At 35.2% G+C, this 13,468-nt stretch overlaps 1 long non-coding RNA gene and 1 pseudogene across 1 annotated transcript in view; one reads left to right on the forward strand and one right to left on the reverse strand.

Moving 5' to 3' along the window:
- Positions 1-13,468, forward strand: part of LOC109117930 — a 199,650-nt gene that overhangs the window by 89,446 nt on the left and 96,736 nt on the right. The window lies entirely within an intron of this gene.
- LOC109117929 lies at positions 4,577-5,193 on the reverse strand (annotated as a pseudogene).

Here is a 13,468-nt window from a genome sequence, read left to right on the forward strand (position 1 = left end):
TATTGTAAAAATAGCGAAGGTACTATTGATATTCAGTAGCCAGGAGCCAGGGATGTTTGCCCGATTCGTCCAGTAACAAAGATTTCCTGAGTCCTACTTTCAATGAAATGTCCGGCAGGTCCTCAGCTTCTTAGTATTGCTTTCTGCCAAAAACAAATATATGAAAAGTAATTAAGAATTAAAAGAAGGGCCAGGGATTTGGCTCAGTGGTTCCCCTGCCTGCCTCACAAGCACAAGGGACTGAATTCAATCCCCGGTACCCAAAATAATAATATTAATAATAATAATAATAATAATAATAATAATAATAATAATACCTAAGTGTTTGGATAGATTCCGAGTTTCATGTATCAGAGTGGTTATGTAGAGTACCACAATTTTTCTTGCTTTTTATTGTTGATTGCAAATTTCCTTAGTAGTATATTCCTGTTTTATCAACATAGTACTTCTCAAATATAACTGAAACAAAAGCAGAAAATTCTGGTCACTTCTGTGTTTGCATTCTCTGTTTATTGGTTATAATTTGTACTGACTACTCACACTGGTCTTTCTTTTCAACTGCTAGATTCTATTTTCATACCTGTTAATCCATATCCATGTAAGTTTTTATTAATACTATTGTTGGCTCTCCTGGTCTTTTGCATTACACCTACAGATAGTTCTGTATCAGAGGTTCTCTGGTAGGAATGGTCTGGGAAGCAGTGAGTTATAACTATTGAATATGATAAGCTGATTGAATAACATTTCAATTATTTTCTATACCTTGCAATTGTCAAATGCCATTTCTTATTATACCTTTTATATATTATAGGTAAGATGAGCGAGTTTGAGCTTATAGCCTTTTGGGGGGAAATTTTAAACAGTATCTAAAGTCAATAAAGATAGTGTACAGATATTTTCCATATATCCCTCCCACCCTTCGGTAAATGCTCACAAGATAAACTGAAAGTTGTTTCTAGAATGTGAAATCATCTATGGAGATTTTGGTGAAATGGGAGATAGATATGGATTCTGTAGAATTTCAGTAACAAAGGCAGAATTAAGTTATTTGTATAATAGACAAATTATATTAACTTAGTCATTTCCCATGTATTATTTCCTTCAGCCAGACCTTGAATAGATGTTGGATAGAAAGCATTTGTGTATAATTGTCAGTTCAGGATGTATCCATATTTTTTAAAGCCAGATGACCAGAGGAGAAAGTTAACATCCTTTTAAAATAATTAGCGAGACTTAACCAAAGCACACACCTCAGTAAGGAAGCAATTTGCTTCTGTACATAAAAGAACACCTGTATTTAAACCAGGTACTGCCACTGCATCATCATCATCATCATCATCATCATCATCATCATCATCATCATCATCAGTTTATTGTGTGGTTAACGTGGTAGCAGCGATAGTTTCCATATGTTGAAAGGTTATCTCATTTCATTTTCATAAGAATCCAATTAGATAGATATTATTATCCTCATTTTGCAGATGTGGAAACTAAGGCAAAGACAATTTCATTTGTTCATGTTTTGTACTTGGAGTAAAAGTAAAACTGATGGAATTAAAATTCATACGTATACTGAATCCTTAATAAAAAAGAGGTTTTGATCTCTTTTATCATATGGGAAAAAATGTACTACATCCTGAGAAACATTCATAAAGCATCTTGTTTTGCATATTACTAAAGTAGGGCATTATTAGTCCTCTCCTGTAATCCTCAATGAATGCCCACTACCAAATACACAGTACTCATCACAGTGCCAAGCTCATAGTTGAAAAAGAGGAAATATTCACAGAGAATGAATGGACTAAAACGCATGACAGTCTCATTCTACTGAATAAGTTAGTTTAAAAATATACCTTCTCATATACAAAACTGAATTAACTTGTCACAGTAACTTAGTGCCATAAGTAAATTATATTTCTGAAAATAAATGTTAACCATTTTAGCTTTAAATAAATATAAAATTATATCTGGGAATATTTCAATACTAGAACTGCTCTTGCTTTGTGTTCATCAAAGTACAGTGCAGAACATGAAAAATGTAAATGCTTTCAAAATTTTAATTCACTTTCACAAGTGGGACATTTCTTTAGGTCACCTAAAGATAGATTTCATTTCCAAATAATTTATATAAAGTAAAAAGATGATATTTATTTTTAACAATTATATTCAACTGAATCACATACTATGTGATTCATCTATTGTATCCATTGCAATTTAATGAATTTTAATATATTCAAAGTTAAACAACAGTAAACATAATCATTTTATAATTATTCGTTACCCCTCACTAAAACTTTTCATTAGTGATCATTCCCCTGTTCTCCCTTGAGCCTACCTCCTAATGCTGAGGGATCACTAATCTACTCTTTTCCTCTAAATTTGTTTATCCCAGACATTTTGTAAAAATTGAATTATACGTGTCTTCTGTGACTGAAATCCTTCACTTAGCACAATGTATTCAAGGTTCATCTATGTTATACATTGCTTTTCATTGACAAATAATATTCCATTGTCTGGATATACCACATTTTCTTCACCTGTCAGACGATAGACATTTAAATGGTTTCCACTTTTTGTTGTTATGAGTAATGCTTCTATATACATATTTTTTGGGGGGTGAACATTTGTTTTCTCTTTGGTCTGTATTTATTAAGAGAAAAACATTTCATGTAACATTTTGAGGAACCTATGAACTATTTCATAAGGATCTGTATCATTTTACCTTCCAGCAGCCATAGGATTCCAGTTTCTCCATGTCTTCATCTGCATTTGTTTTGATTTTTTTGTTGTTGTTGTAGTCATCCTGCTGAATATCTTATGATTTTGATTTACATTTACCTAATGACTAATGATGTTAAGCACCTCTTCCTGTGCATATTGGGTACTTTTATAACTTCTTTGTGAAAATGTGTACTTAAAATTTTTGTGCATTATTGAGTTCAGTTGTCTTTATTAGTGAGTTTGAGGAACTTTTTACGTAACCATAATATAAACCCTTTGTCATTATATGGTTTACCATTTTTTCACATGTGAGCTTTCATTTTCTCAGTGGCATCCTTTATAATACAGTACTTCTTAATTTTGTGTGTGTGTGTTTTACAGATTAAATTTATTTCAAAAGTACTTATAAAAGGGGCCTGGTATTTAGCTCAGTGGTTCCGGCACCTGCTTTGCAAGCGCAGGGACCCGAGTTCTACCCCTGGTACCAAAAAAAACAAAAAACAAAAACGAAAGCACTTATAAAGGAGTGAAGCATGACTAAAGCATTTATAGTGAATTGTCAAAGAAATCATTTTAATCTGTACCTTTTTATAGGATAACAATAGCATTACTATGTTAGTATTTTTTTTGTTTTTATTAAAATTAGTTATTTTCAAGATTAATTATTAGTAACAAATCCTGAGTTTTGAAATACTTGGGCCCAGCCAGGCATGGTAGTGCTCACCTTCTAATCCCAGTTCTTGGCAGGCCCAGGCAGGAAGATCGCCATGAGTTTGAGGCCAGCCTGATCCACTACAGTGTGGGTTCAAGGCCATTCTAAACTACACAGCAAGTCCCTGTCTCAAAAAGCCAAACCAAACAAATAAAAAATTTGGAACCAGAAGTATTTTGGAATATGTACATATATACAGAATGTGATATTTTTTGTATCTAATTCATTTATGTTTCATGAATACCTTATATACGTAAATCAAAGGCAAAAATACAGTATTTTTCATGATGTTGCACATGAATCATAGTTGCATAGTTTGCAATTTTCCACTCAAGTCATTGTATTGGTACTCAAAGTTTGGGATTTTAGAGCATTTTAGGTTTTTGAATTAGAAGTGTTAAGCCAGATATGGTGGCAAATGCCTATAATCCCAGTACTCCAGGCTGAGGTAGGAGAATTTTACAGGTTTGAGGACAACCTGTGCTACATAGTGAATTCAAGGCCAGCCTACAACATGAGACCTGTCTTAAAAAAAAAAAAAAAATTAGAGATACTAAGTTTGTACTATGCCAAGGCAAGGTAGAAATATGATTTTTTTGGTGGGGGGAGGTACTGGGAATTGAACCCAGGGCCTTCACAATGAGCTACATCATTGGTGTAACTTTTTTTAATTTTTATTTTGAAACAGGGTCTGATTAAGCCCTGCTAAATTCCCCAGGCTGGGCCTTAACTTGTGGGTAATCCTTGTGCCTCAGCCTCCCAGAACACTGGGATTTATAAAAGTGTGTCACCATACCCAGCTCAAAACTTGATACTTCTTTTTGTTTGTTTGTTTTTAGATTAGTCTTATTTTGGTGCTCAGTAGTTATACTGAAAACTCAACTCCATCTTAGATGGTATGGGATGAGAGCTCAGAGGTTGTGTGAAGTGTGACTTGACCCATGACTTTGCATTGATTTGGAATTTATACAGTTATTTATGTCAGAGTCTGTGCCCCTGTAAAACATGATACTTTTTAAAATTATTTTTTATTTTCTATACACTATTTTGTGGTAAAAAAATATTTAATATTAAATTTTCCTATAAGCAAATAATTTGCACTGCAGATGGTTTTTATTTTCCTGACATCGACATTATACAACTCTAATCACTAAACTCTTCCTCATCACTGAAGTACGTGCTCCTCTTTATCCTCGGGCGCCTACACCGGTTTCCGTTTGTTCTGTTCTTCAGTCTTGGCTCGCTGGAGTGCGGTGGCTTGGCTGAGACTGTGGAGAGTGGGTTCTTCCCCTTCGTCTTCACTTTCTGCTGCCTCCGTCCTCAACTTCTTCTGGTTCGGCAATTTTCATTTTCTTCTTTTTTTCTTTCGTCTTGGGAGGCTCACGTCTCCGAGCATATTTTTCGGACAGGCTTAACTCAAGTGTTCACTTTTCCCACATTCGTAACACTTCGATTTATCAAAGTAATTTCGCCTTCAGATGAGTTCACCTGCTCTCCCACTGTCAATAGCAGTGCTTGCCTTCATCACTGTACCAGCAACTGTCTGTTGTTTATGGCTCTGGTGCAGTTTTATGCTGAGTCTTTATCCAAAAATAATATAAATGCAACCCCTTTACTCTTCCTCGTATCTTTGTCTTTTATTATACTAACCTTCACAAGTCTGCCATACTTGGAAATTATCCGGTATAAGTTGTGGTCAGGGAGAAGGGCAAGTTGGACACTTACACTGTGCTCTTACTTGGAGCTAAGCCACCACTCATCTCTTCAGGGAGGGCGGCCCTGGAGCAGCGGGGATTCAACCCCGACATTTCCTCGCCCCTTGCAGTACCTGGGCATCCATCCCACACCCGGGTGTGTGTAGGGGTACAGTGCGGAGCCCAAGGGTCGCAGCAGCGGAGGAGCCCTGCGTGGCTCCCTTCTGTCAGTACCTCTTAATTTTAATGAAATCCAATTTTTACTTTTTTTTAATTGTGTTTTTGCTGTTGTACCTAGGGAAGACTTTGCCTAATCTAAGGTTACAGTGTTTTATTCATACATTTTCTTTCAAATTTTGTAGTTTTAGCTACTGCTTTAGGTCTGTGATCCATTTTGAGTTAATTTTTGTATATAAGTGTTAAGAATTATTTCTTGTCGCTGTTCTGTTTCATAAACCTGTGTCTTATGTCTTGTGCCACTGTCACCTTGTTTTGATTATCATTGTCTCTGGAGGGAAATTATGAACTTTGAAGTGTGATGTTTATACTTTGTTCATTTTTTTCTTGTTTTGGTTATTTCTGCATTTCTATATGAAATCATCCTCTCAATTTCTATGAAATCACTAGCTGGGGTATTGATAGAGATTGCATTGAATCTGTAGATCAATTTCAGGAATATTAACTTTTTAAGAAAATTAAGTCTTTTAATTCAGAGATGTAATATGTTTCTCCATTATTTTAGAGTCCCCTCCACCCATACTAGGGATTGAACCTAGGGCTTTTTTACTGAGCTACATCTCCCGCTCTTTTTTTTTATACTGAGTAGCATCCCTGGCTCATTTTGAGATGTGGTCTTGCTGACTTGCCCAGGCTAGCTCCAAATTGTGATTCTCGTGCCTTAGCTCCCCGGGGTAATAGACATACAAATGTGTTCCACTATGCCTGGCTTTAGGCTTTTTTCTTTAATGCCTTTCTGAAATGCTCTGTACTTTTCAGAGCATAAGTCTTTCTTACACTTTATTGTTTAAACTTTTTCATAAGTACATAAATATTTTCTTTTTCATATTACTGAAAATGGAACTGTTCCCTCTACTCTTTTAATGGATTACTTAGAATTCTTTTATCCCTACATGTCCTCTGCCAGTAAAGATCGATGTAATTATTCCTTTTAAATCTGATTACTCATTATGGAACCCAGGCTAGTCTTGTACCCCTTGCAATTCTCCTGCCTCAGCCTCCCAAGTGCTGGGATTATATGTGTGTGCCGCCATGCCCTGCTCTCTCATTCTTGCCCACTTACTCATTACAATGTGGAATAAAAGCATTGAAAGTCTTGATCTTAGAGAGGAAATGTACCGTCTCTCACCAGCAAATATAACTTATCTGTGACTTTTTCACATATATCTATTTTTTTTTACTTTTAAGAGTAGAAAAAAAACGTATTGATACTGTCTAAAAGAGACAGAAGGGGTCAGGAAAATGGGTTGCCTGCTCACCCAAATTCTCAAAGGTTTTTATTTATTTTTTTTTATTAGTACATGTAAGGTGTACAATATAATGACATTCGTCATTGGAAATTTGCACCTTTATATAATCCATCTTGTTTCTTATTTTTCCCCCATTTCCCTGCCCTCCCTTCAACCCCCCCACCCCCATCTACATAGTTTCTCTAGCATGAGAAACTGAAAGTATAAATAAGGGTGAAAAGATTTTAATAGATAATGTGAAATAGAAAGAAAAGGTGCAAAGGGGAAGGGGAAGTGAAAAGGGTAGGGGAAAGAAAGAAGGGAATGGAATTAATATGAGAAAATGAAAAAATGGAATCAAAGGTGTTTTATGGGACAAAGCCATGAGGTGAGGTGGCTTCAAGGTGGGATAAAACTAGTCAAGTAGTAAGACTACAAGTACAGTCGCTTAGGTAACATTGATTAAATGGGGATCCAATGGGGAAGCAAGTGACAATAACAACCATACAAGGTATGAGCAAGGATTTCTGGTGGTAAGGGTTGGGGCAGGGATCTTTCCTAAAGTTCTTGGTCCCCCACCCAGGTGATTGATACTTTTTAGAATGCCAATCACAGCTATTTATCCTACCTGCCTGTGGTAGTTTCTCTTTTACAATGCTGGCCTTCAGTGAATGTTTCTTCATTGTCCTCCATGTTGGCTCCTCCTGGGCTGACTCTGTCAAACTGCCTACAAACTATCTAATTAACTCACCTATCTGCAGTATTCCCCCTTCTGAAGAAGTACCCCCCAACTGCTCTGAGGGGGCAAAGGGCAAAGACAGCTCTGGCTACTTTCAGCTGAAGAGGGTCATAGTCAGAGTTAACTCTACAGAGGGTCTGTCTAAAGGCCCTGAGAGGTGCCAGGCAATGTCATCTTGGTACACATACAGCTTTGAGTCTGGAGGAAACAAAGCCAAAGAAACAGTTAAGAATACATGGGCCAAATAATAAGGTCAGATGGCTTGCTATGAATATAGCCAAGCATTTCCACCAGGAAGAACTAGCAATAGCCTCTCACAGAAAGAATAAGAAGTTCCAGGGGACTTCAGAATCCAACATAGAAGTCATATTGTATAGTTTAGTAGTTATGAGCTGTTTATCAGGTCGATCTGGTGGATCACAGTAAAAGAAGTCTAGCACATTTGTCATTGGTTCCGTTTGTATGACTGCTTGGAGTTAGCCTCTAGGCAGTAATAAAACTTTTATGAAATTAAAGCATGTATAATCTAATCATGATCACACTAGAATGGAAGGGCAAGTTGGGGAGAAAGTCACACTTAGAAATTGAAGTAATTCTTGTAACCTGCTGGCTCTTAGCTTCTTTCATTGATAGAGGTTATCTGTAAGTCTGATACTTTGTCATAAGTATCAGAGTATGATACATACTCTAGTTGTAGCTGTAAGAAGATAGACAATCTGAAAAAATTTTGCTAGGAAATTTAAAACTGTAGCTGAGCTCTTATAGATTTTACCATAGTTTTTTTCCCAATGATTCATAACTATGGTCAGATACTGGTATAGCTAGAAACTGCCAGAAAGGGTCAGTGACTAGAGCCCCTTTTTATGTCTAGCTTTATTACTTTGGTGTTGTTTTGTATGTCTTTTGGTTATTCTTTTCTTCTGGGTGTTTAAGAAAAAGTTAAAATGAGAACTGTATCAATATGAACCCCTTGCTATCTATCAAGGTCAGTTAAGTCTCCTTGGGCATTACTTTGGAACCATGCCTAGAGCCTCTCAGCTCCTCTGTCAGTGTCAGCCATCAGGATGGGTCACGGCCTTGCTTGACCATGTTGCTTTCAGTGGAAGCATGGGAGACTTTTCCCTCTTGGTATATCTTTTGTCATAATGAGGAAGTTCCCTACTTTGTCATATGTGTGTGCCATTTAACTTATATAGTCCTCACTGGGCTTTTATATTTAATATTTTGTTTATTAGAATCTATATCATGTGGATATTTCATTAAATAAAATATGCTTCAGTTATAGTAACAGTATAATCTGGTGCAAAAGTGAATTTGATTTTAGTGCCTATCTCACAGGACTTTATAAAAATTCAACTATTACAAGTAAAACCTTTCGAATAGTAGTTGAACCCTGTAATCACTAATCCTAATATATTTAGTTGCTATTAAGAAGACTATGCATCATTTATGCTTGAATTACTCCCAATATATTTTTGCACAAGTATAGCTCAGTTAGAAAGGCACTTATTTTAAAAATATATGTTTTGTGTGTGTGTGTGTGTGTGTGTGTGTGTGTGTGTGTGTGTGTGTGTGTGTGGTTTTTTTGAGACAGGGTCTCACCATGTAGTTGAGATTGACCTGGAACTCTGTAGCCGAGGCTGGTAATACATGTTTTTTTGCAAAGTCTTCTCTCTTGACCTCTCTATCTCTCTCCCTCCCTCACTTCTTCTTTCCTTCCCTGGTGCTCTTTCTCCCACCTTCTCTTTCTGCTTCTCCCTCCCTCTCCCTCTTCTTCTCTCTTTTTCCTTCCCTCTGTCTCTTTCCAATAATAATGTTTCTGATAGAATATTATTCAAGAAAACTGTCTCTGCCTATACATCTAGCTAGCACTTATAAAATCAAAATGAGAAACCCTTGGAAAATGTTGAAGTTAGTTTGGTGTATGTTTATGCTTTCCCAATCCTAGAGATGACTTCAGTTCTTCAAACTGTTTCTTTTAAAATGCCATGTGTCATGTCTATAAAAAGCTTAAGAGGCATCTTCCTGGTTTTGATATATAGTTAGCTAAGCTAGTTGCATGAAGAACCTGAATGAAGAGCTATGAAAAGCAACACATCTTGCTATGAGGAGCTAGATTCATTAAAGATATCCCAAAATTTAAAGACCTATGTTTCTAGGCTTTTTATAACACAGTAAAAAAGAAAATCATTTTGGGTTCTGAGATTTCCTTTGGCTGTAAATTGAAAGAGAAAGGAGATAGATTATTTTTTAAATAACTTATTTTATGAATTAGAGATGTAGATATGAAAAGATACTTAAAAATCAAATTATTTTACTTATTTGTAGTCATCTCCAGAACAGCACAATTTTTAGTATGTTAGTTTCCTCGCGTTATGGAAAAACCATTACATATGAGTTATTGTCATCTAATAAAACTTTGATGCTCTAAAAGTCATTCTTTTTAAACTCTAGATTTAACTGACATCCTCATTTTTGATAGAAAATAATTTTTATGCGAGCAGCCTTTTGAGCACAACTCCATTCAGAAGTGAAAATACAAAAACTCAGAGCTTTGAAAATTGTTATTGCAAACCTCTTTTGTTAAAGCAATTCCCTTTGTCTTTACTCTCATGAAATTTATTGACTTTTTATATAGTTTTCTAATCATTTTGCTCACAAAAGTTTAAAAGCAATATCTGTTTTTAGAAATTTGTAAAAGTATTTTGCTAAAAAATAGACAACCAACAATAAAATAGGAATCTAAAAAAAAGGAACCACTGAAATGATATATCATAATAGGTAGAGTAGAATTATCAAGTATAAAGATAGAGATGTGTATGATACAGTTTTATTGTTTGTCTTTGAAAGTAATACAGTGTTTATTTGAAGAGGTGTACTTTCCAAGAAAATTATGCCAGACAGACACTTCATTTCCTAAAAGCTGCATAAATGAGATATTCAAATTTTTAAACTTTTACTTCAGGATGACTTAATGAAAGAAACAAGTCCCTACATTCATCTATTGGGTTGACTTTTGCCTGTATTCAGTTTGTTGTGTTAGTTTCAAAATGAAAATAAAATCAATAATTGTATTAAATATAAATATGAAAGTGGACTGTAAACTGAAGTGCTGTTTACATGTCATTCGTGGCAGTTTTCATTTCCTTCAAAGCTATGTTGTTTGTTTGTTTTGATACCAGGGGGATCAAACTCAGGACCTCCCGCTTTTGAGGCAGGTGGCAGCAACACTGAGCTAAATCCCCAGCCTGAAGCTATATTTTATTTTACTTTTTCACTGTTGTTTTTTTGGTTTTTGTTTTTGTTGTTGTTGTTGTTGTTTAAAGACAGATAAGGTAGATAAATGTGATTGGCCATATATGAGTTCAAATGACTTTTTCAAAGATAAAGATGACTAAGGATAACCAAATTAGAGTAATGGAGTAAGGACTGGAGGCTTGGGTAGATATAGTGAAAACTAAGAATATACAGGGCCGGGGATTTAGCTCAGCGGTTCGGTGGCCTGCCTCGCAAGCGCAAGGACCCGAGTTCAATCCCCGGTACAAAAAAAAAAAAACCTAAGAATATACAATTTTGTGGTCTTACCAAATTCTTCCCTTATCACTACTACCTCCAATCTTGATGTAAAAGTTTTTCACAATTTATCATATGTGCAGGTGCTTATTAAACATCTGTAAAATTCTTTAAAATGGGAGTTTTGAGCTTTAATCTGTTTATAGTAAGAAACATCACATTTTTAAGTTCTGAGGGATAGCTTGACAGACCTAAATTTCAAGAAAATGACAATGATATGAATTGACATGGATGGATTAGAAACAGAGAGAGAATCAGAAAACTATTACAGTCTAAGTGAGATGTATGGAAGTTATGGGACTTTGAAAGAGGAGTAAATGTTAAAAAAGATATAGGTATAATTTCTACATTGGTGTCTGGTTACTGAGTAGACTGGGAGTTTTATACAAAGAATAATCATCAGAAGATGATTCGGAGGTTTCTAACATGAAAATTTATGATTTTATTAACCCAAGATGTAGAACAAGTGTGAAATAGAACTGAAGATGAAAAATATGAATTGCTGTGAATATCTTAATGCTGTGTTGACTACCTGATATCCACTTAGAAATGTCCACCAGACAACTGCAAACAAGCCTGTACCAATCATCCATGAGAGCTTAGGCCTCAGGAACAGTTTCTGCATAGATATAACTTGAACTTATTAAATAGGAGAAGTCTCCAAGGAGGGTATCTATTTAGGAACAAAACTGAACACTAATATTTAAGAAAACATAAATATATAAAATATAAGAAAACATAAATATATATATAAATATATGTTTATATATATATTTGTTTTCTTAAATATTAGTGTTCAGCCAATTTTCTTCCTACATAGGTACCTTCCTTGGAGACTATATATATATATATATAGTTGGGCAGTAGAAGAGGATCCAGTGATGATTATGTAGAACACTTAGGAAAGCAGCAACTGGAAGAAGTGACCTAGTAAGGCAAAGGGCAGATTACTTTAATGATATAATTAACATAAATATCCATAAGATTCTTTAAAGAAAGTTCAAAACATTTATTCTGTAAAGAAGTTACTGAGTTTAAATTCCTCTAATTTCTCATTCTTTATGGCTGAGTAGTACTCCATTTAATTTTTTTAAAAAACCCACGTCTTTGCTGGGCATGACCATGCATGCCTGTAATCCCAGTACACGGGAGGCTGAGTCAGGAGGATTGCCAGGAGTTCAAGACCAGTCTAGGCTGCATAGTTCAGGGCCAGCCTGAACTACAAAGGGAGACTCTACCAAAAGAAACAAACAAACAAGCCACATCTTCTTTATCCCATTTCCAGTTGATAGGCAATTGGGCTGTTTCCAAGTTTTAGTTATTACAAATTGTGCTCCTATAAACATGAGTGTGTGTACATGACAGTCTGAATCTTTTAATTCTTTTGGGAAGATACCCAGCAGGGGACTAACTGGGTCAAATAGGACCTCTCATCCTAGTTTTCTGGGGGAATTTCCATACTGATTTATACAATGGTTGTACCAGTCTACATTACCACCAACGGTGGAAAAGGGATCCTTTTCCCCACAACCCTTCTAGCATTTGTTATTGATTTTTTGATAGCCATTCTTTCTGGCGTGAGGTATAATCTCAGCATTGTTTTCATTTGCATTGCATGACCGATGATGTTCAACATTTTTTCATATATTTATTTGCTGTTTCTACTTCTCTGAGAAATGTCTGTTCATTTCAGATGCCCATTTTTGGATTGGATCTTTAAATTTGGGAAGTCTAATTTTTTTTAAGCTCTTTATATTTTCTAGATAGTAGACCTTTGTCTTAGGAACAGCTGCTAAAATTTTTTTCCTACATTGTGGGTTGTCTCTTCACTCTGTTGGTGGTTTCTCTTGCTGTGAAGAGGCTTTTTAATAAGATGAGATCCCAGTTGTCGATTCTTTGTGCTAGTTCATGTGTGACTGAGATTTGGTCATGAATTTTTTTCCTATGCCAATGTCTTCCAGAGTTCTGAGTTTAAAAATTAGAAAGTAAGAAACAAATGTTTGTCTCCCCGCTTTAAGTTTCTCTTTCATCTTTCCAATCATTTGCAAATATTTTCTACCATGGACATGGTATTGTTATATTCTATTTCAAGATGCAAAAATTTTCACATTTTAATATTTCTGAAATCAGGAGGTATCTTACACTTGATGTGACTATTAATTTTATGTTTTTTAGAAAGATTCATACTGAATTATTACTACTTGAAAATGTAAGACAGATTTAAGTAAATGGAAGATATATGTACATCTATTTTGGGGGGATACCGGGGGATTGAACTTGGGACTTACTGCCTGCAAGGCAGGTGGCAGAACCACTGAGCTATTTCCCCAGCCCATGTACATTTTTAATATATCAAATCAAATAGAGTACCTGTAGTACTGTAGGTACTGTATCCACAGATTCAACCAACTGCCAATAAAAATGAAACATGCAGACTATTTTTGTTATTATTTCCTAATCAATAAAGTGTAACAATGTTTTACAAACCATTTACATTGTAGTAGGAATCATAAGCAATCTAGAAATTATTTAAAATATATAACAGGATATGCACAGATTAGGT

This window comes from Fukomys damarensis, unplaced genomic scaffold, assembly GCF_012274545.1.
Source record: "Fukomys damarensis isolate Sample0158 unplaced genomic scaffold, DMR_v1.0_HiC HiC_scaffold_29, whole genome shotgun sequence".
Lineage (NCBI taxonomy): Eukaryota > Metazoa > Chordata > Mammalia > Rodentia > Bathyergidae > Fukomys > Fukomys damarensis.